Raw genomic sequence first — 24,783 nt, forward strand, 5'->3', positions numbered from 1 at the left:
GAGTGCTGATTGGTGCATTTACAATCCGTTAGGTAGACACAAAAGTTCTCCAAGTCTCCACCAGATTAGCTAGACACAGAGTGCTGATTGGCGCATATACAATCCTCCAGCTAGACATAAAAGTTTTTCAAGTCCCGACTTGACTCAAGAGCCCAGCTGGCTTTGCTTAGGCTCCACCTAGTGGATCCCTTGGCCGGGTCACGGGCGGAGCTGCCTGCTAGTCCCGCACCGCGTACCTGCACTTCTCAGCCCTTGGGCGGTCAGTGGGACCCGGCGCCACGGAGCAGGGGGCGGTGCGCGTTGCGGAGGCTCGGGCCGCGCGGGAGCCCACCATGGGGGGGGGGGCTCGGGAATGGCGGGCTGCAGGTCCCGAGCCCTGCCCCGCTGGGAGGCGGCTGAAACCCGGTGAGAATTCGAGCGTGGCGCGGGTGGGCCAGCAGTGTTTGGGGACCCGGAGCACTCTCCACAGCTGCTGGTCCGGGTGCTAAGTCCCTCACTGCCCAGCACCTGCAGCGCCGATCGGCCGCTCTTGAGTGCGGGGCCTGCAGAGCCCACGCCCACCCGGAACTCGCGCTGGCCCGTGAGCGCCGTGCCGCAGCCCCGGTTCCCGCCCGCGCCTCTCCCTCCACACTTCCCCGCAAGCAGAGGGAGCCGGCTCCGGCCTCAGCTGGCCCAGAGAGGGGCTCCCTCAGTGCAGTGGCGAGCTGAAGGGCTCCTCAAGGGCGGCTGGAGTGGACGCTGAGGCTGAGGAGACGCCAAGAGCAAATGAGGGCTGCTAGTACGTTGTCACCTCTCACTGGTAACTACAGTTGCTGTCAGTTTAACTGTAAGTCCTTTGTAAGTAACCTGTCTTTTTATGTCTAGTAGCTTTGAAGGGTTTCCCTCTCTGTTTTCAATGATTTGTAGTTTCACTACATATATTATCTTGTACAATTACCATCTATCTATACCTCTGGGTGCTTGGACTTTGCTCTGAAGACTCGTCTTTCTTCAGCTCTGGAAAAACATCAGCAAATACCTCTTCAAATATTGCCTTTCTACCTTTTTGGAAATTCTGTTAGCCGTCTATAAGTCAGATCTTTCGTTTATTCTCCAAGTCCTTTATTTTGTTATTTTTTTCTCTTTGTCTCTGTGATGCGTTCCAGTGAAATCCTCAGTAGTATCTTGTAGTGCCCTTGTACTTTCTATACAATCTCTCTACCAAGATTTTTTCCAATAAATTTGTTTTTTGTGTTTAAATTTTTTATATTTTTTAGATCTACCTGTTTTGCTTAATTTATTCTTATTTTTGTTTGCCAATTTTATATCTTATTTTCAGTGGATATTATTTAACTTCTCTTTTATTACCTTAAATGTGCCTATTTAAAAGCCTTTGTCAGACTATTCTTGTACTTTAGTCAAAGGCGGCTTCTTCTTGGTGATTTATATTGGCTTTGCATAGCATTTCTTTATTTTGGTATTATGGTTTCTAGGCTCATTTTAAGAAACAGTTAAGCCTTTTTGGTTTTTGTTTTTCTTCTCTCCTACTCTTTCCTCTCTAGTTTTGTGATAGCCTCCACCTAGCTCCCTGGGGTTCCTTAACCAAAACATGTCTTATGTTGCAGATTTGAACTTCATATAATTTAAGGATTATGACCTCAAAGATTATGATATCAAAGACTAAGGCTTATGGCCAATTTGGTCATAGAACCAGCAGTCAGTTTCAGATCCTGGAAATGAGGCTGTTTTATTTCCTACCAAGGAGGCAATATTCCCAGGAAACAATTAGCAGAAACTTCCCTAGACTTTTCTGTTTCCTTGTTTAAATTAGGGGGATTTCTATCCCAATCTCTGGCTTGATTCCTGTTGCCATTTTATGTAGAGTAATTTTAATTACCATTACTTCAGATGAGCCAAATTCCCAGATGTCTTTGCTTGCTTCCTGCCCCAGAAGTAGGCCCAGAGATTTGTGTATACACTACTGACTGCCTTGTTTTCCGGTCCAGGTGCCTGGTGTGGTTCATAGAAATTTTTGTCTTGCTTTAAACCTGCTTATATCATTTTACTTATTTATTCGTATTTTCCTGTCATTGTTCTTGTTTGAAGCAGAGTTGGGTATATAAGGCATGTACTTACTAATATAATCTTGATGCCTCCTTAGATGAGTCTTCTGTAAATATAACATACAAATTCCTTTAAAATTCCTTGGGGCCAACTGAATTAAACACTTTCTTTGTTGAGATGTTAGCAAGATGGTGGAATAAGACTTTGCAATACTTGTCCCCAAATAGAAACTTCAATCTGAATAACTATCCATGCACAAAAATACCTTCACAAAAGCTAAGAAAACCAGGTGACAGATAACAGCACCTAGTCCGTGTGTAGCACAGAAATAAGAAAAGACTCGTTGAAGAGAGTAGGAAGGACAGTTTTACATTACCTGCATCATCCATCCCCCAACACCAGGCAACACAGCATAGAGAGAAATACCGTCTGCTTGAAGAAAGGAGAGGGGAGTGAGCACTGGACTTTGTCTTGAACCCCAGCACCAGGCCTACACCAGTAAAACCCAGTACTGGGCAGGTCCGACAGCCCCAGACTTTAAGCTGGTACCTGAGGACGGAGTCTCCATTCCTGCCTCAATACCAGCAAGATCCTGCAGCCTCAAGCTCCAGGCTGTTCGGTGAACTTGATCCTTGGCCCTGCTCTACCACCAGGCTTACTCTAACAGTCCCAGGCTCTAGATTGGTCCCAGTGTCAGTGGCCCCAGTGGCCCCAAGGTTTGGGTCTGCCCCAGAGCCAGGCCAGCCATCATAGACTGAGTCTCCAGGCCTTCCCTAGAACCAGGACTCGCCAGTCCCATAGTCCCAGGTTTCAGGCCCACTCAACACCAGGCCAGCTTGAGGTTCCAGGTTAGCTCAGAGCCACGTTGGTCCACACAGCTCCAGGCTTCAAGCCCACCTCAACACCAGATTGACACGTCTGGCCTCAAGTGCCAGGCCAGCACCCATGGACACAGGTTCCAGGCTTGCCCAGTGTCAGGCTGGTCTCTGAAACTCCACCCTCTAGGCTGGCCTATGCAGCTCCATACTCCATCAGACACAGGGTCCAGACTCATTCAGTAAACCTCAGTGCTGGCTGGTTCCCACAACCTCAGACTCCAGACCAGATCCTGTGGCTCCAGGCACAGGCCAATAACTGCAATTCCAGGCTCTATACCTGCCCCAGCACATGGCCAGCCAGCTCCAGGCTCCAAGCTGGTCCCCTGGGTCTGCTCCAGCAAACCCAGGTTCCAGGATACACTACAGATCCAGGCTCCAAAACAGATCCCATAGGCCCAGGATCCAGGTTTGTTCACATGGACTCAGGCTCCAGTCTTGCCCCAGCACTAGGCCAGACCCTGTGGACTCAGGTTCTAGTGGTCTCAGGCACCAGGCTTATCCCAGCACTTGGATGGCCCCTCCATACTCAGGCTCAAGGTCTACCCCAGTGCCAGGTCAGCCACAGGGGACCCAGGCTTCAAGTCAGGACCCCACAGATACAGGCTGCAGGCCCACCCTTGCAGATCCAGGCTACAAGTACATCCTCTCAGACTCAGTCAACAGGTATATTACATTGGCTACAGGCTCCAGACCTAACCTGGACCCAGGCATTAGGCCCACCTACCTGCTGATCCAGGTACCAGGCCAGCTTGCCCAAGGATTCCAAAAGCAAGCCTACCTGTGGACCATGACAGATGGCATTCCTAGAATCTCTGAGGGGACTGACTGGTGAAGGGATTTCCCAGACAAAGCCAGTCTGCAAAGAATAAGTAGGAGATAACCTACTTCTCCAAATGCACAGACACCAATGTACAACCACAAGGATCAAAAACAATCAGGGAAATGTCACCACCTAAAGAACTAAGTAAAGCACCAGTAACCAACCTTAAAGAAATGGAGATGTATGAAATGGGTGACAAAGAATTCCAAATAATGGTCTTAAGGAAGTTTAACAGACTTCAAGAAAACAGAACAAAAATCAGGAGAACAATAAATGACCAACATAAGAGATTAAAATCATTTAAAAAATATCAAACATAGATTCTTTAGTTGAAAAAAGAATGAAATTAAAAATGCAAAAAAAAAGTCAACAGCAGAATTGATCAAGCAGAAGAAAGACTCAGAATTGATCAAGCAAAATCAAAGACAGATTACTTTAAAATACACAGAGGATAAAATGCAATGAAAAGGAATGAAGAAAGCTTATGAGATTTTTGGGACAGCATCAAAAGAGCAAATATTTAAGTTTTAGGAGCTCAAGAAGGAGAAAAGACAAAGGGGTAGAAAGTTTATTTAAAGCAAAGTTTATAGCAGAAAACTTTCCAAACCTGGAGAAAAAGGTAAATATCCAAGTATGGGAAGGTCAAAAGTTCTCTAATTCAATTCTACCTAAACAAGACTACAGCAAAACATAATAAAATTGTCAAAAATCAAAAACAGGATCCTGAAAGCAGCAAGAGAAAAAAAAATCACATAGGGCATTTCAGTAAGGCTAGCAGCAAATTTCTTACTAGAAATCTTATAGGTCAGAAGAGGGTGGCATAATATATTCCAAGTGCTGAACGAAAAAAAAAGCTGCCAATCAAGAATACTGTACCCTGCACAGCTAGCCTTCAGAAATGTCAGAGATATAAAAACTTTCCCAGACAAACAAAACCTGAGGGAGTTTGTCACCGCAAGAACTATCTTATAAGAAACGCTAAAAGGAGCTCTTCAAACTGAAAGAAAAGAACACTAGTGACAGAAAAACATTTTTATGTATAAAAATCACTGGTAAAAAAAATACAGTAAAATTCAGAATACTCTAATACTGTAGTGCTGGTATGTAAATCACATATCTTTTGTATGAAGTTAAAAGACAAAACTATTAAAAATAATGGTTACAATAATTTAAGTAATATGCAATATAAAAAGACGTAAATTGTCACATCAAAAACATTAAATGGAGAAGGGTGGAGCAAATGTGTGGTGCTATTGTTTGAAATCAAAATGAAGTTGTTATCAGCTTAAAATAGCCTATTATAACTAAAAGATGTTATATGTGAGCCTCATGGTGACCACAAAGCAAAAACCTATAGTAGATACACAAAAGATAAAATGTAAGAAATCAAAAATACTACTAGAGAAAAAGAATCTAATCACAAAGGAAGACAGCAAGACAGGAAGAAAAGAACAAAAGATTATTACATTAACAACCAGAAATAATCGACAAAATGACAGTAGTAAGTCCTTGCCTATCAGTAATTATCTTGAATGTAAATGGATTAAATTCTCCTATCAAATGATAGGAGAGTGGCTAATGGGCAAAGAAATAAGACTGAATTGTATGCTGCCTACAATAAACTAACTTGACCTTTAAGGACAGACATAGACTGAAAGTGAAGGGATAGAAAAAGATAAAAAAGATATTTAATGCAAATGGAAACCAAAAGAGAGCTGGAGGGTAGCCATGCTTGTATCAAACAAAATATGCTTTACGTCAAAAACATTTTGTGCTTTCTTAAGCTTTAGAGCAGCCTTGTCCAATAGAAATATAATGCCAGCCACATATGTACTTTTAAATTTTCTAGTAGCTATACTAAAAATATAAAAAAGGTAAAATTAACTTTAACAATAGATTTTATTTAACCCAATATGTTCAACATATTATTCCAAAATGTAATTCATATGAAAATTAGTAAGGTGTTTTTGATTTTTTTATAGTAAGTGTTTGAAATCTGGTGTGCATTTTACACTTACAGCAAGTTTCAATTCATAGCAGCCACACTTCAAATGCTTCACAGGTACATGTGGCTAGTAGCTTTCAAATTAGATTGTACAGATTTAGGAAAGTTTATAAAATGATAGTAAATTAAATCACTACCACCACTTTGGGTTTTATTGCACCATTTTGTTCCCAGAATTTCATTAAGTAATTAAGACATACAGAGCAAAATTTAAATGGCCTCAAAAGCTGTGTCTTCCTCTATATTATAATTACAATGCTAATATATTTGAAGAACTCACCTTAACTTCTCTCTTTGAAGCAAGGAAAGATTGTGAAGTCTTATGTGTACAAATTTATAATAGAAACAAGACCATTGATATTATCAATTCTGAAAAACTGGTTTCTGTAAAATCAAGTTTTAGTTTTACCCAGGTGACATGAAATGAGAATATAAGATTTGAAATAATCATTACATTAATTACTTACTAAGTTAATTATATATTTAAATTGTATTTACTACCAAAAAACACTTGGAAAGGCTGGAAGGAGTTAGAAGGGAGTCAGCAGTGTAAAACATGACGGAATTTTGTGGGTGTGTATAAAATTATTTTCAGTTGAGGTTCATTTTCAAAGCCTCCCCCTACTGCAGACAAAGGATATTTGGTTTTACTGAATGTTTTCATTAAGATTTTGCTACACTGTTTACAGTCTGACATCCCAAGTGTCTCAGGCAGCTAGGTAGATCTGTTTGGATGCAAGAACTCCCTGTTATCTATGTGTGTCATCTGTGTGGGTGTTAACAAACCTTGCTACTTCTGGAGAAAGTAATGCTCTCAAAACACATTGTTTCATTATTAAGTCACTTGTTTTCTAAAGCATAGGACCATCTCAAAGTTTCGAATCATGCTACTTTACAAAACTGCTTATTTATATGGCTTAGAAACATTGATAGTTGATCAACTAGATTTTGTGGCAAATCTTTAGAAATGCTCATTCGTCACATCTTTTGAAACCCATCCTTTTATTGGTGGTGGTTTTCCCTGGTAATTCCCAATCATGTCATATTTAGTGAAAACAATATCAGCAATCACAGAGGTCCATAGCCCTTTCCTCCAGGGAGTCTCCAAATGGTTTCCAGATTCGTGGGGGTTGGGGGTCAGTGTTCAAAACCTCCTTGTGAAGAAAGAGGGGGAGAGAATTCATTTCCAATCAAGGTAAGGGGAAGTCAGCTCACAGGATCAAATCATTATCCCCAATCATTCAGTCCATCTGTGCTGTGACATTTCCCTTCTGACTGCATTTCCAACAAGCTGAAACACACCTATTTGGCAAGGACTCCTCTCATGCTGGCTGGGGAGCCATCATATTGTCATCACAGCTGGCTATGACAGGCTGCAGGAGTTTAGAAATTGTTCTTGACATGTTGGGAAGCATTTTTATGTCCTGTCATCACAAATGCATCATTTCCTTGTAAATAGTACTGCCTGCTCTCCAGTTCTTGCCATCTAGTTCCATGGCTTATTTTTCCCTATGACACTTACCACCACGTAACATGCTATATGTTTGTGAATTTTCTGCTTCTATCCACCAGCATATAACGTCCACGAAAGCCATAGCTTTGTCTGTTTATTCACAGGTATGTTTCCAGCCCCAGGCACTTGATAGGAACTTAGTAACAATTCTTTGAATGAAATTACGGATTTACATACAAGAACAGTTAAGGAGAGTTAGAGAAACGTATGTGAAAGTCACAGTGCTGTAGTTTATTAGCTGTAAGACCTTGGGTAAGCTGCTCAACCTTTCTGGTTTTCAGGTTTCTCACGTATGAAATGGAGTAATAACATGTATCTTATTGAGGATTAGATGATGGAAAACTCTCAACTAAGCACAGAACCTGGCTTATAGTAAGCATTCAAAAAAGGGTGGTTACTTGAAAAAATACAGTACTTTTTTAGTGACTCCTCACCTGGAAAGTTAAAACTCAGAATCCTCTCTTCAACTGTGAGGTTTAAACCTCAGGGTTGAGTCACATTCCTTCACCAGTCATGGGCAGTGACCTGGGCATAGCCCTGGTTTCCTGAGTCTCCAGGGCAGCAGGAAATTCCCAGCAAATCTAAACAGGCTTCAAGAATACCTTGTTCCACACACCGGTGCCACAGGCTTGCTTTATATCACAGCCCAGTGGGGACAACTTCGGAGAAGGAAGACGTACTCATGATACCCCACAGCATGGAGCTTTCAACAAACAGATGGAAAAATATTGGTTCAGCCCCTTCTAGCTGGAGATTGTTAGATTGGTTTTGCTGAATGGTGCTTTTCCCTTATTTGGACAGGTTGGGAAGTTGGGGACCTGGGGTTGCATTCCTGCACCCCACATTCCCAGCTCCTTTCCACCCTTGGTGTTGAAATAGGAGATTTGGAATGGCAACAGCTCACTCACCCTGCTCAGTCCCTGTGCTTCTGAAAGACAGATGTTCTTGGCTGGGCACAGTGGCTCATTCCTGTAGTCCCAGCACTTTGGGAGGCAGAGGTGGGTGGATCATGAGGTCAGGAGTTCGAGACCAGCCTGGCCAACCTAGTGAAACCCCATCTCTACTAAAAATACAAAAAACAGCTGGACATCTTGGTGGGCACCTGTAGTCCCAGCTGTTTGGGAGGCTGAGGCAGGAGAATCACTTGAGCCTGGGAGGCGAAGGTTGCAGTGAGCCGAGATCGCGCCATTGCACTCCAGCCTGGGTGACAGAGCAAGATTTCATCTCTAAATAAATAAATTAATAAAAAGATAGATGTTCTTGCTTCTCCTCCTCAGGCTTTCTGGAGGAAGCACACTTCTGAAAGCAAATAAGTACTAAATGTAGAATCTTACCAGTTCCTTAGAGCACACAAGGAATATTTTAGCAATACTTTTAAATAAATGGCATTTTACAAATGCAACACTAAACTGATAATCATTCCTCACACCTCAAGAAGTGGGTATATGTTGCAGCGCTTCAAATGAGTCAGCGATATAATGTCACAAATTAGGCAAAGATATGAAAGGCTCTTTTAAATTGCACTTTCATACATGTGAGATATTGTTGTCATTACTCATACTCAATGCTATATTTTTCAGATTAAGGAAAGGGAGGTAAAGGTATTTCAGAGGCAGGGTGTGCAAACAATGATTTCTATTCAAACACATGTGCATGCACAGTGTTTACAAGGCTCTCATGCACTAACTTCTCCCCTCTGGACAGAGAGTGGTCATGTGGGAGCCCTGACCCCACATAAACTGTGTCCATTCCTAGCTCTGGCCTTTGCTGACCCTCCACTCAGGAATGCTAGGAATGCCCTCCCTCTCCTTCCCTGTCCCCAGGCTCTCCATCTACCCAAATCCTGCTCAATCATTTGGACCCCCATCTTAGCACTTGGAGAATCCTTCCCTAAGCATTTCAGTGACCTACCTTCTCCTTACTCAAAACTTCTGTGACATGTTTGTGCTATCCTGTTTTTATAATTGGAAGTTTGTTTCTGTAACCAATTCCCTTCACCCCACTGCCCTCATTGCCTCCCCACCACAGACCCTAACAAGGTAGAGGGTATGTGTAATTCTTGCACAGAAAGGTTACAAATTCTTGTATCCCCTTTTTCTCTAATGGGAAGAAAGAATCTGAAATGCCCCTCTGGAAAGTGATGTACCCAGCAGACAGAAAAGCAGCCTTCAAAAGCTTCTGTAGGGCTTCGTGTTGCTATCTATGGTTCCATGGTCCTGACTGATCCTGAGTGTCCTAACCACGGGTTTTGGGTCCAGAGGACAGCCTGGAGTCCACTGGAGGGTGAGCAGGATTGTGGGGTGAGGAGGAATGTGGGGCAAGTGACACTGACGCCTTTCAGTACATTAATGTAAAGCATGAATTCTGTAGAAGAGAATTACACTGTATTAGCATGGAATAGATTATGCTGTATTAAGAAAATGTGCCTATTTCTTGACACTGAAACAGATCACATGATCTCCAAAAGTAATGCTGGTTTTTGTAATGGGTGTGTGGGGAGTGTGTGTGTGTGTGTGTGCGCATGCACACATGCATTTGAATCCAGTTATCTGTGAGATAATAAACAAGTCTCTCTTCTGCAGCTCATGGTAGGGAGAACCCCCCAAGGAGACTGCACTTTAAAGTCTCTCCTGGATCCCATTCAGATCCAAAACTGAGCACCTGCTCTGTGCCAAGAAATGCTCTATGGAAATGAATCAGTTCCCACCATCCAGGAGGTCACAGCCTGCTCAGATGCAAAAGAACTCCATGCAGGCTAAGGTGCAGGGACACACAGCCTGGGGAGGCGTGGGGTGGGGGCTGATAGTTCCAACTTAGATGAAAGAGAAGGTTGCAACATTGATACGAAAGCTAGCTGTAGAAAAAATTCCTTCTCCTGGAGCATGAACAATTTCTTGTAACTATTTTATTGAGAAATCTAATCTCACGAGGGTTTTTGTTTTTGTAGCTCTCCTGACTAACTTGGTTTTTTGGTGTTTTTTTTGTTTTTGTTTTTTACTATCTTTGAAATTATTGAGTTTAGCTGAAAATCCACAAAGACACCAAGGAAAGATCAGCTCTCCACATACACAGGGCCTGCTTGGGAGAACGCTGGCGTAGTCCAGGCCCCACATCACTTCTTCTCTTCCTCAAACTCTCTCAGTGCTCAGAAACCCCTAAACACACATACACATGCTCTCACATATACACATCACACACACTCCCCCACACCCCCATATACACCCCCAACACCACACCTGCACACACATCACACATGTGCATACACACTCCTTCACACACACACACGCACTACACACACCCACACCACACACACACAGCCCTCACGCCCCATACATACACTCCCGAAAACCACACATACACACTCACATCACACATACACATACTCCCTCACACAAACACCACATACACACACACCCCTCACACCCCATACATACACTCCCGAAAACCACACATACACACTCATATCACACATACACATACTCCCTCACACAAACGCCATATACACACACACCCCTCACACCCCATACATACACTCCCCAACACCACACATACACGCTCACATCACACATGCGCATACACACTCCACACACACAAACACACCATACACACCCACACCACATACACACACACACACCCTTCATGCCTGCTACATACACTCCCCAACACCACACGTACATACACACACTGACATACATCATACATACACACTCCCTCTTACACACAAACAGACCACACACCCCTACACCACATACACACACAGTACACATCACACATACACACCCTTTGTGCTGTGAGGCCCCACAGTGCGAAGGCCGGTGCGTACCAGGCCCTGTGCAGTCTTCCTTCCCATGGCATGACTGCAAGGAGAGGGGAGATGGGGTGCTGGGTCTCCCGCCTCAGACCATTTTCAGCAAGAGCAGCCTCCTGGGGCTCTGAGACCTATCCCCCTTCCTAGTCATATCTTTATATCAAAATTAGCTGTAAACATAACAGTCCTATGACTCACTTGGAATACTACATAGGAAGTCAGGTTTTTGAACAATTTTCCCTTTTTCTAAAGGTTAAAATCAAGGCAGGAAATGCGGAGCATCACAGTACCAAGCCCATAGGAATGGGGTCCACCCGGGTCCCCGTGCTCAGTCCGGCTCTCTCTGTAGTTCTCCCTGGCCACACCTCTCTGTTTACTCATAATTCTCTTTTCCTAACTACATGGTGAAGTGGCGTCGGAAGTGATTTCAGATGCCTCCCTCCAGTATGCACTCTCCTGCCCAGTCTACCCTAGTCCACCTTTCTCAGGCTTTGCCCCACAGTTGGCCTCTTGCACTCTAGCCACTCTCTCTCTCGAAAATGCCCTGGGTCTCCCAATCTCCTGGCTGGACTCACCTAAACCCCCTTACCTGAAGAAGTAACCCCTTTCCCTTCCACACTTCCCTAGCTGCATCCAGTCCTACTCCCTCCTGAAAGCATTGCTAAAATCCTGCCTCCTTTATGAAGCCTCCCCCAGTCACCTAGCTTGGAGTGTCACTTCTCAGCCTGGAAAGGCTTTACTGTCGTCCTGGGTGTTAATTTCATTTGTTTATTTGACAAATATTTGTTGAACACTTAGAAGGTACTAAAGACACCGTGTTAGATGTGGGAGATACAGTGCTAACAGCAACACCATGAACAAGCTTCCTGTCCTATGATGAGTCCCCAGGCTGGCTGCAGGTTCTTTGTAGGGTAAAACTGGGTCTAAGAGCTCTTTGCACCTCTCAGAAGATACTAAGAATTCAATGAGATTTACTGGACCGATTAACTAACAAATGAATACATTCTTTTTTAACACAATGCCATGCAGAGTTTGAAACAACACTGTCAGTAACCCCTCTAAGTAACTAAGGCTGAATATGGAATGAATAGGAAAACATTTAGTCCTTGTTTTAAATATCAAGTGATTGTTTTCTGCATCAAATTTAGAATTCCGGTTTTGCCAAACACATCTCAGAGAAACAGGCTGGCCCCTGAGCCAGACAGCAGTTGTAAACATCTCTTCTTCCTGTTTAGAGACAGTACTGAATTCCAGAGCTGGACCTGTGAAATACCAGCGCTCCTCTCCCTCTAGGGCTTAGAAACGAATCCCTGAGGGTGTTTGTGTGTTTAGACTTCAGTGATGCCCAGTGCTGGTTGAGTGGTTAGCTCACCACACAAACCACCAGGAAAGGGGTTGAAAACAAGACAGATGGGACTTAGAGCAAAGGGAACACAATTACTCAACGGTCCAGAATCTCAATCCTAGAAGCCAAGTTATGGTTAGCCACATTGCTTCATTATTGACCTTGTTTTTTGGTACATATATTCTTTCTTGTACACTGTGTCTTTTTCTTTTTCTAATCAGCCTTCTTCCCACCAACATGGATTGTGCTGAAAGATGGCAAATACTTGTATGCTGACAGTTTTCTACAGCTTAAGACCAGTTCTTGATGGGAGAAAAATAAACACCATCAGCTGCTTCCTTCCTAATAACCGTACTATTTTAAAGGAACTTGAGATTTTGTTTATAAACTACACTGATGGTTATGTAACCAATGAGATCTATATTTCTGGCACATTTCCTTTCATGCAGACTCAGTTAAAATTTTCAGCCCTCATAGTAATCTTTACATTTTGTGGTTTACTTGACAACCTGGTGAACCTTGACATTTACCTGAAAGTCAGATATGCGTTTTAAGGTATCAGGAGAAAAAGAGTTTTCTTCTGAGGTAAAGGAGGCAGTGTGAGGTTGGTTTCCTGTCTTCAATTAGCATTAGATCATAGGTTTCTCGGCTGGGGGTCCCATGACATCAGGTGGCCAGAGAGATGGAGGAATAGCAGCTCATGAATCACCTGACAGCAGGGGGGATATGGAACAATTCTTTCAAGTCTAGCTGGGACTGTTAACACCCATGCCAGGAAGAGCTGTGTCAGTCTTCTGTAGCCCTGAGCTGGGCAAGGCAGTGGATTTCTGGAGAGGCCTATCTTTGCATGCCTCAATAATAAAAGACTATCATTGTCTTAGTTTGTTTTCTATTGCTATAACTGAATGCCACAGACCGGGTAATTTGTTTTATTTTATTTTTAAAAGATGTTTATTTGGCTCATGGTTTGGAGACTGGGAAGTCCAAGGGCATGTCTACAGCTTTTGGAAATGGATTTCATGCTGCTGTACGTGGTAGAGAAGCAGCAGGCAGACGTGAGCACAAGCGACCGCAAGAATGAGCTGAGCTTGCCTTTAGAACAACACACTCTGATGAGAACTAACGCGTTCCCGTGATGATGGCATGAAGCCATTTGTGAGGCTCTGCCCTCACAGCCCAATCACCCCTGAAAGGCTCCACCTCTTCCTACTGTTACATTGGCAATTAAGTTTCCAACACTTGAACTTTTGGGGGCACACATTCGAACCATAGCCCATCTTAGGTCTCTAATTACACAGTGCGATCAGCCATGACTAGAGCCCTGCTAACTGATCACAGGTTTGATTAAATAAAGAAAGAGCAGTTTTGTGGTTCATTGTGATCCAGTCCATGGCATCCAGGTGAGAAATTTATCAGTTCTGCACCATGCATTTATTTCTCTGTTAGTAAAAACTGCATTACAGACTGAATTTTTGTGTCCTCCCAAAATTTATATGTTTATGCCCTAATCTCCAATGTGATAATATTTGGAGATGGGACCTTTGGGAGGTGATTAGGTTTAGATGAGGTCATGAGGATGATGCCGCCATGATGGGAATAGTACCCTTAGGGAAAGAAGAAAAGAGCAGAGCCTTTGCCCTCTCCTCCATGTAAAGATGCAGCAAAAAGACAGTCATCTGCCAACCAAGAAGCAAGCCGTTACCAGGCACTGAATCTGCTGGCACCTTGATCTTAGACTTCCCAGCCTCCAGATCTGCAAAAAAATCAATTTTTGTTATTTAAGCCACCCAGTCTATGGTATTGTGTTACGCAAACCTAATCCGATTAAGACAAGCTATTTGGACCCATTGAAAAGGAAAGGGCTCATAGCCAACTCTTTTAAAAACCTTCCTCTCTTGTCTCCTTATTCACTTTTATGCACTTAAAATTTCTAGTATTTAATCAGCATCTTTTTATGCACACTTCTGTTCTCTTTCTATCTGTTGCAGTATCCTTTTCCACCCTCCTGCCCATTTCCCCTTTTAGGTCATTGCCTGGCTACATCTTACTGCATGTGCATCAAGACTCAGCTCAGGGCCGGGCGCGATGGCTTGGCTCACGCCTGTAATCCCAGCACTTTGGGAGGCCGAGCTGGGCAGATCACGAGGTCAGGAGTTCAAGACCAGCCTGGCCAACCTAGTAAAACCCCATCTTTACTAAAAATACAAAAATTAGCCAGGCATAGTGGCGCATGCCTGTAGTCCCAGCTACTTGGGAGGCTGAGGCAGGAGAATGGCTTGAACCTGGGAGGCAAAGGTTGCAGTGAGCCAAGATCGTACCAGTGCACTCTAGCCTGGGTGACAGAGCAAGACTCGGTCTCAGAAAAAAAAAAAAAAAAGATTCAGCTCAGGTGTCTCCTCCTGCATGAAGCCTCCTAATGCCCTCCTCTCACTCACCCCTAGCCTGGCCTGGATTCTACACACCCCCATAGCACCCTGTGTCACCTCCTTCCAAAGCCTCTATTCTCCCGTGCTTTACTTTTCACTCCCTCTCACTAGACTGTGGGTTTCTCATTGAAGGCAGGAGTATGTGCCGAGCTCCAAGAGCAGAATCTTGAGCAGCAGGCATAAAAAAGTGTTTACTGAATAAAATGTGTGTGTCAATGAAGCCCTTGGAACAGAGATCTTAGGTCATCAACACAAAGGGATGTCATTGTGCAAGAAAGGACCAGGGGGAACAAATGCCGGGCAAGGGGCACGGAGCAGATTAGAGTACAGCACAGATGTTCAAGTCAAAGTGGTGCCCCAAATGTTTCTAGAACCGTTGAGATAAAGGCAATGAAGTAACAGAGGAGTTTGGAATGGAACTGATTTTAGAAGCCCAGAGTGCAGAATCTCAGGAGGAGATGAATTTCAATATGGAGCATCAGAGACTGTGGAATATTTATCTATCTGAACAACAACTCTTTCATGGGCTGAGTTGTGTCCTTGAAAAAGTTGAGCTGCTCTCAAGTCAAGCTCTTCTCAGACTTTAAGTTGGAAGATAAGAGAGGTATGGGGAGAAAAACGAGAGGCTGGAATTGGTACACACCAGAATTTTGCCTGGGCATTTACCATCCCCAGTCTCTCCTCACCCCCAAATCATGAAGCCTCTTTCTCTTCCGGGTTTGGGTGCCCCAGCAAGACTCCCAGATTCAAGAAGGCCATTCGTGTCTAACACATCTGCCAACAGGGAATGAGAACACCATATCCTCGCCCTGGTCACGCCCCTCCCTACTTGGGGTTTAGCTAGCCCACAGTTTCATGGGAAACTCTTGTTTCTTAGGATCTAAAGGTTAACTTGAAATTCGTTTCTGATGAAAAATGTAAGAAAACTTTGGAAAGCTGAGCTTGGGTGTTTTACCTTAGTTAGGTTAGCTTCCAAGTCCAGAAACTCTGCAAACTGTAAAAACTGTAGTGATGGATTTATGTGGTTCCCTGACCAATACAGATATTTGTAATAATAATAATAGAGGAAAAGATAGCACAACCTCAGAATTTTTTCCCTTTACTCAGCTGAAAATTAAACCAGACAGGCAATTACTAAGGTCTTGCCATAATATGTAATATGTGTACACCGCATTTATGGCACATTACATCTTACATGGTTATTATTCTGCATTCTTCATCCAATCATCTTATTCCTTCTGGTATTTTTATGTGGTGAATGACTACAAGCTGAAAGTCAATTGAGAAAGGCACTGGTACTGCAATAAAACACTGACTCAATAAAGAAGGGGCTATTTAAAATGTGACCACCACTACAGTGGACCACAATTGGGGATGTTGACAGTGAATTCTTGAAGACTAGAAAAGTACTAAGGTATTAAAGCACCATCTGTGATACTATTTTTACTGCTGTGACTCATTCTATAATTCATTCTACTATCATGCCACAATTATAACTCATTCCTCTTTCTCAAACATCAAGATTCAATGGCTTTTTGAGTGCTTTTGTAATGCTCTCTGCACTTAACTAGAAAAAAAAATCAAAAGAAGAGAATTTCATATTAAAATAGAAATGTGATATTTTTAAATATTTTTTTTTAGATCTTGGAGAATGCTATTGTATATTCTGACCTATTATTAGAGGAAAAGGAAACAGTTCTATTAATACTAAGTATAAACTCAGATCTATTTGGAAAGCGCTTTCAACTGATTTTCTAAGTTGTGAGTCACTAGCTGTTTTTGGTGTTTGGTGTCATTTACTGGGAACTAAATTGAATCCTATTTTGGGTGTATCAGCAAAGATATAATGGATTATAGTAAGTCAGGCTTCTGTTCAGAATTTTTTTGTTCTGTTTCAAACAGTGTTTGGTCTATCTTTTCTTTCTTTCTCAATTCCCTAACTTCCTCTATCTTTTCTTTGGGAGCTAATGTTTTGTTTTCTTTCATTCATTTCTTTCATACTTGTTCTAACTTCCCACTTTTCTCTTTTGGAGAATTTAAATTATCACCACTCAGCAGTCTGGATTTTTCATTCTAAAGATAGAGCTCTGCCACTCAGCTGAGCAGGTGGAGGGTACAATTTGACTTCTTACATCTATTCTAAATAGTAGGATTTTAAGAGAGAGGTTTTATATTTTTTCCCCAATGTAAGAGAAAGTAGCCACATGAAGTATATAAGGGCCTAAGTACAACTTATTGGCATAGTAACATATATGTTATCATAATTTATATATGTTATCTATTATAATTACATATTCAACCCTATATTCTGACTTTGAGATCTAAATATCAGCATGTATATGTTGTGAACTATTATGTTCTGACCCACCAAAGAGTAGTAAATGACAAAGGAATCTGTTGAAATATGCAACTTTTCCATAATTACTAGGTATAGTGAACTAGTTAAACAAAAAATGTAAGATCAATTATTTCCACTCTGTAGCTCAATGTCTAGTCCGAAGTGAGGCTCCAAAGGTCATACTGAATCAAACCACAAGAATAAACACATGATCAAAATGAAATACATAACTGCCTGTTGGAATAGACTTCTCTGGGCTGCTTACTTCTCTCACATTTCGGGAGTATCTTTAGGGCCAGGCTCTTCTCACCCTCTGGGGCATGTTAGTTGAAGACTTATTTTTGTCAACAGATTGTAATATTCTGAAGGCAGTGATTATGTTTCCTATTGCTTAGTGTCCTCTATAGGGCTAAGTGGCAAAGTTCTAAAAGAGCAGATGACCAGGAAATGTTTGCTGAATTGGAAAAATAAAACAAAACAATTAAAAGGAGGTGCTGGTGCTTCTTTACTTTACAATCCTAGACTCAGTTATAGAATGCTGGCCATAATCTCAGCAACCCAAGCTTGCTTTCTTTTTCTTTTCTTTTCTTTTTTTTTTTTTTTGAGACGGAGTCTTGCTGTGTCACCCAGGCTGGAGTCCAGTGGCATAATCTCAGCTCATCTCAGCTCACTGCAATCTCTGCCTCCTGGGTTCAAGCCATTCTTCTACCTCAGCCTCCCAAATAGCTGGGATTACAGGCACGCGCCATCATGCCCAGCTAAATTTTTGCATTTTTAATAGAGATCGGGTTTTGCCATGTTGGCCAGACTGGTCTCAAACTCCTGACCTCAGATAATCCACCCGCCTCGGCCTCCAAAAGTGCTAGGATTTACAGGTGTGAGCCACTGTGCCCGGCCCCAGGCTTTATTTCAAGAAAGCATTCTTAAGAAGCTATGAAATGCCTCTGAAAATTCCTTGCAACCTTGGAGTAACTTGATCCGGAGCCTAGACACTTGATTCTAGTCCTTGATTTTCTTATCACTTTCTGTAAACATTGAATAAACTACTGACTCTGCATTGCCTTAGCAAACAGAGTTTGTGTATATACTGCATCATGGGGAGTTAACAAAACCAACTGAATTCACAGTGGCTGCTATGATCAGGACAACTAACGTGGTTGAACTAGAATGGATCTTAGGAAGTCACTTTTCTTTTGCCAGTAACACATGCATTCTTGTGCATGAAGCAATGTATGGCTGACAGCCATCAACTGAATTACTCAACAGCTCCTCTTTGGTGCAATGCACTGTGTTGGACTCTGATACCCTGAATTCTTGATCCTCAAGGCATCGCCAGGACATTGGACTTTAGGTAAGTTAGGAGTTCTTGGCTGTGCTTAGGCATCCAAGGAGCAGTGTGTGGAGAAGCAAAATTCAAACAGGTGTTATAACAAGGAATTCAATTCTGTACAGTGTCAGAATCAAAGTGACTCCCACATCATGATCCAGTTTGTGCACTGCTCCTTGTGGGCTGTTTGGATACTTCCAGATGATACTAGAACCCCCTGTAGATTCATTGAATGGAAAGAGAAAGGAATTTAGAGATAGCCAAACCTGGCTAAAAATTTTGGCTCCAACAATTACCAACTATGTGAGATTTTGAGCAAGTTGCTTAAACTCTTTGAGCATTAGTCTCCTCATCTACAAATTGGAAATTATGAGTTGTTGTTGTTATTAGATTAAATGGGATTATGCCAAAAAGCTTTTATTATAATTCATGCCATTTAGCAAACATCAAATAAAAGATAACTTTTCCTCCTCTTCCTTTCCCTCTCCCATCTTCTCCTCCTTCTCCTTGCTCTTCTGCTCTTATTCTTATTCTTATCCCTATTCTTCTTATTCTGTGTCTATACTGGGAAAAGTACTCCAGCATGGAAGGCTACATCCATCTTGCATAGAATCAGGTGTGAGGAAGACCCTAGTCCTCTTCATGGCCTTGTGTGCATGCACACACACATATGTAAAGGCAGGAAAAGGGTTTGAGGTAGAAGGGGAAGATGGCACAGATTTTTTGAGGCAGGGATACTATCTCACACAACACACCACCTGAATAGCCCCCTGCCCAACCAGTTAACACTCCTTGAGCAGGGAGCTGGTGATACGCTGATTTGGTCTAATTGTCATCTCTCTTCAGTCTCTTCAATTCCTGTGCCCTAGGAAGGTATGTGGAAAGAGAGAGGCAGCACTTCACTAATGGATGATTCTGCATCCTCATAAAGACCATTCTCAAGTTCACAGGCTTCAGAGGGGTGCTGCCTCCAACCACGCCTCACCCAACCCTGGTCCCCTTCTGCTCACTCCAGGGGCCCTACCAGATGAGCTTTCTGAGATCCACATGGTCCAAGGCCTTTCTCTTGGCTACTTCATATTCTAAATGCTGGGGCAAGGAACACAGTAGAAATTAAAGACAGGGAACTTGGCAGACAGGAAAAACAATTCCTGTGTACACCAACTATTTGTAGCTAGGTCACCAAATTTGAGCTGCAAGAAAGAGGTAGATAAACACAAAACTAGACTAGGAACACATTCATCCATTTATTCATCTATTCAATTAGTTAAGATTATTATTATTTACGTTGTTATTAATCTGTTATTTAGTTAAGATTATCATTTGGCTAACATTGTTCGCTAAATCCCTATAATTATAATCCCTGCTGTAACAGACACTGGGCTAAAAGCTGAGGTTGTAATGGTAAACGAATTACATAGAACACCTACACTCATGCATTTATAGTCTGGTCTGGAATCTTATGGCCTTGATGAGTAAACATCCACTTGTCTAATAATATTTCAGCTACTAGTGCCATGTAACAAATTATCCCCCAAGTTAGCAGCTTACACCAACCTTTGTATGATGCTCATGGCTCTGAAGTTCAGGAATTTGAACAGGGCACAGCATTCCCTAATGTCTGAGGCTCAGCTAGCAAGACTCAATGGCCAGGGGCTGAAATTACCTGGAGGTGTCTCTGTTCACTTGGCTGAGTTCTTGCTGGCTGTTATCTGGGAGCCCTGTTGAGTTGTTGCCAGGAATACCTACATCATGTGACCTCTCCAACAGGATAGCCTTAGGGTAACTGTGTCTCTTAAGTGGCAACTGGCTTCCCCTAGAGCAAGCATCTCAATAGAAACCGGCAAAAGATGCATGGCTTTTTCTGGCCCTGCCTCGAAAATCATTGGCCATCACTTCTGTCACATTGTATTGGTTATTAAGGCTGAATAGACTCCAGGGAAGGAGAATTTGAGTCCTTTAATGTCTGCTGCTTGCAGCTAATAATGAAGGAGAGGCAAGGTAGGAGCACGTGGGATAGGAGATAGAGCTGTGGACGTCTGTAGAAAATGCAGTCTGCAAAAATGACAAGTGTTATGGTAGGGGAAGAGAGGGGAATATATGAGGAGCCTTAGTCCTCACTGGCAAAGTCAATTAAGAATTTTTCAAAGAAAATGTCCACCTAGCTGAGGACCATTGGAAATTAACCAAACAAAAATTACATGTAACATAGTATTTTAAGCAAGTGAAACAACATGGGTGAAGGCCAAGGGTCTGTTGAGAGCCTAGGCCATATGTGGAACTGAAATAGTGTCCATGTAGCTGCCTTATAGGGTATGAGGGTGATATGTAATCAGGGAAGGTGTGATAAAGTTGGTAGAAAGGAGTGTAGCCTAGTGTAGTGAATTCTTATAATTTTATGTTGTCTCAGCATCCATTTGGAATAAAAGTTGGACTTTTTCAAACCCAAAATAGGGCTTCATCACCCTTGACATGGTGTCCAGTTCTCTGTCTTCTCAACTCCTCAAAGTGGTTATTCCAGATATTTGCCTTAAACGACCACCTCCTGGTGACCCCCTCCCCATGGGTCAGCTAGATACAACCTGCTTGACTCACCCCACTGACCCCCACACCCCACATGGACTGTGCAGTGACCACCTCTCAGTCACGGCACAACCCCACAGAGCTCATATCTGCTCGCTGTAAACCCACCACTTAGAACTCGTCATGGGAAACCTAACTGGGGAAGGCCCTGGACTCCAGTAAAGGCTTTGGCCCACAGGTCTCTCTGTGTCTTGCTCCCCATTTGCTGATCGTGCATGGATGCCCTGGATAGCTGCCTTCTTTCCATTGGCCCTGTGAGTCATGCTGCTCTGTGCTCTCTGGGATCTGTAAGGAATACACTGCTTCTGGTAGACTGTGTGTTGTTGAGTTGCTTCCTCTGTATCTCACTTGAGAAACACACCTGAACCTAACTTCTTTCCTGGTCAGAGCTCTCTAGAGCATGGCTATCTTGGCAGGAATAAACTGGACACGAGTTAGACAAGAGCACAAGGGCATCTTCCAGAATAAATGAGTTTCCTGTTTGAGGTCCACCCGGTCACAGATGGGACACTTAGGCATGAGGCAATGAGCCAGGATAAAGAAGTACCCTGTGAAAGGCACGTTGTAAACACGCATGGTCAAATCCCCTGGAGCCCCATCAGCACAGGGCTGGAATTCATAGCCACTTTAGAGATAGAGACCTCATGAGTAAATTAGAGAAAAATACAACATGTTGTGTGTATATGTGTGTGTGATAAAGAAATGAAGCTAGAGGTAAACAGTGTTTACCACATCATGAAGGTTCTGGTGAAACATACTACGGAGTTTGAACAATAGTCAGTTGGGGGCAGAAAGAAAACATTTATATTTTGAAAGGATATTATAGGCAGCATACAAATGAGTACAGGATTCAAATGCAATCAACCCTTAATTTTCCAAAATTCAAACTCTGTAACAGATAAAGATACTTATCCTGGCCATGAAGAAGAAAGTGTAAGCTGCTTGTTTGTCTTCTATATTATTATTTTAAAATTTTAAATGAAAAGCCCTTTTTATTATCCTAAAGAAGTATACTTAAAGCTCAGATACTATTAAATTTCCTCCCACTCCTCAACATATAAGATTCACATATATAAGATTTTTCTGACTCCTATGAAAAGCATTGGTACACCTGAAATATTGCCCTAAGGCCTTATGTTAAGTATCATTTATTGCTACTATTATTTTTCATAAATATGGAGAAAATCTTCACTCCAAGAGAAAATTTAAATCCCCAGTCACCAGTCTCTTCTCTAGAAAGAATCAAACTTTCCTCAAGAAGCGAAGATGCTGAGTAGGAGATGCCATCATCATAAGACATTTGATGATACTGTGGTCTGCATGGCAAACGGCCTTTTACTCTATGAAACCATTAATTTCCTGCACTGTGGTTCCCAAGTGTTTGCCTTCTTGGGACAATGATAGGAAGTTTCCTAACATAAGAAGGACTATGACGACAGCTACATGTTGCTCCTCCTAGATTTGGAAAATGTCCCATTGTCCTTCATGCATTAGATGGATCTAAAATAAGAAGTCTAGACAGTGGAAAATGTATGTAAGGCTTGAGTTTGTTCCCTATTATTTAGTATTGTCGAATGGAAGTCACTCAGTAATCTCCCCTCTAATCAAAGCAGAATTGAGGAAGTATGCAAGAGTATAAAGTACATATGTAAAAGTAAGGTCATGAATCTTAGGCAGTTTTCCTAGTTCATTGTTAGCTACTTCAAGTTTTTTTAGAAGTAGGTAAGATAAAAATTATATGGAAGTGAAAAAAATTTTATTTATCAAGTTTGAAAGCAGCTTGTTTCTAATATTCAAGACCCTTCACTGCCCAATAGACTTTGATTATAGCCAGTAAATAGTTGGTTTAGTCAGTTTGATACTTTGCCAGTTGATGTGAGGCCACACCAGTCTATTTTATCTTTTACTATATCCCAACACAACAGGTGTTTTACACCCTTTTATTTGAAGAAACTTTGAGAAAGCTTACTATTCAGGCTTTGTTCTTCTTCTTACCCCCACTGGTAATATCCTACATTTCAAAACGAAGTAGTAGTGTTCAACTTTGTTCTTCTTTTCTACATTTTCTTTGGATACTCTAAGTCACTTGAATTTCTGAATGAGTTTTAGAATCAGCTTTCATTTTCTGAAAAAAAGAAAAGAGATAAAAAATGCATCTGGGATTTTGATTGAGATCATATTGATTCAACAGAGCAATTTGGGGAAAATTGATGTCTTAACAATACTAAATCCTCTGACCCAGGAACAAAGTCTCTTCATTTTTTCCCCTCTAATTTCTCAGCAAAGTTGCATCATTTTCAAGGCAGATATTTTGTCAGATTTATCCCTACTTATTTCGGTTTTTTTGCACAATTGTAAATGATGTCATTTTTAAAGTTTTTTCCATTTCCAATTGTTCATTGCTAATTTATAGAAATACAATTAAATTTTGTATATTGATTTTATATTCTAAAATTTGCTAACCTAACTTACTGGTTCTAGTAGTTTTTTATAGATTACACTGACTTTTAAATATAGACAATTATATTGCCTGCAAAAGAAAAATTTTTCTTCCTTTTCAATCTTGATGCCTTTTATTTTTTCCTCTTGCCCTATTATACTGGCTAGATTCTTCAATACAATGTTGTATAGAAATGGTTGCAGCAAGCATCCTTGTCTTTTCCTTAATGTTTGGAGAAAGCATTCAGTCTTTCATCATTAAGTTTGATGTTAGTTCTAGGGGTCTTTTTTGTTGATGCCATTTATCAGGTTGAGGAGAGCCCCTTATATTCCTAGTTTGCTAAAATGTTTTAACAGGAATGGTGGTTGGATTTGTCAGAGGCTTTTTCTGCATCTACAAAGATGATCACGATGTTTCTTTTTTTGTTTGTTATGGTGAATTACATTAATTGTGTTTAAAATGTTAAACCACTCTTGCACTCCTGAGATAAACCTCACTAGGTCATGGTGTGTTATCGTTTTCATTTGTTGTTAGATTGACTTGTTAAATTTTTGTTTAGGATTTTTACATTTAAGTTCATGAAAAATATTGATACGTAGTTTTCTTATCTTACAATGCTTTGTAATGTCTTTATCAAGGCAATTCCAGCTTCACAGAATGAGCTAGGAAGTGTTATCTGCTCCTCACTTTCTGGAAATGTTTGTACAGAGTTGATATTATTTCTCTCTTGACTGTTTGGTGGAATTCACCAGTGAAGCCATCTGGGCCTGTAATTTCCTTTGTGAGTTTTAAACTACGAATTTAATTTCTTTCATAGATGGGGGTCTATGCAGATTTGTTTCTTCTTGAATGAGTTGTAGTAATTTGTGCCATTTAAGAAATTTGTTTAACCTAAGCTATCACGTTTATTGACGTAAAGTTACTCCTAATATTCCTTAGTATCCTTTTAATATCTCATATGGTTTGGCTGTGTCCCCAACCAAATCTCATCTTGAATTGTAGCACCCATAATTCCCACGTGTTGTGGAAGGGACCCAGAGGGAGATAATTGAATCATGGGGGTGGTCTCCCCCATACTGTTCTTGCGGTGGTAAGTCTTCTAAGATGTAATGGTTTTATAAGGGGAAACCACTTTTGCTTGGCTCACATTTTTTTTGGCCTGCTGCCATGTAAAATGTGCTTTTCACCTTCTGCCACGATTGCGAGACCTCCTCAGCCACGTGGAACTGTGAGTCTATTAAACCTCTTTTTCTTTAT

The 24,783-nt window shown here is 41.8% G+C and overlaps 1 long non-coding RNA gene across 2 annotated transcripts in view; it reads left to right on the forward strand.

Moving 5' to 3' along the window:
• Positions 1–407: 407 nt before the first annotated feature.
• The window catches only part of LOC104006719 (uncharacterized), a 104,618-nt gene continuing 80,242 nt past the window's right edge, over positions 408–24,783 (forward strand). The window contains exon 1 of one of the 2 annotated variants that reach the window (XR_008548412.2): positions 408–826. This is a non-coding gene — a long non-coding RNA (uncharacterized LOC104006719). The remainder of the gene's footprint in view (positions 827–24,783) is intronic. The other variant, XR_008548411.2, reaches the window with a different exon arrangement.

This window comes from Pan troglodytes, chromosome 5 (assembly GCF_028858775.2).
Source record: "Pan troglodytes isolate AG18354 chromosome 5, NHGRI_mPanTro3-v2.0_pri, whole genome shotgun sequence".
Taxonomy (NCBI): Eukaryota; Metazoa; Chordata; class Mammalia; order Primates; family Hominidae; genus Pan; species Pan troglodytes.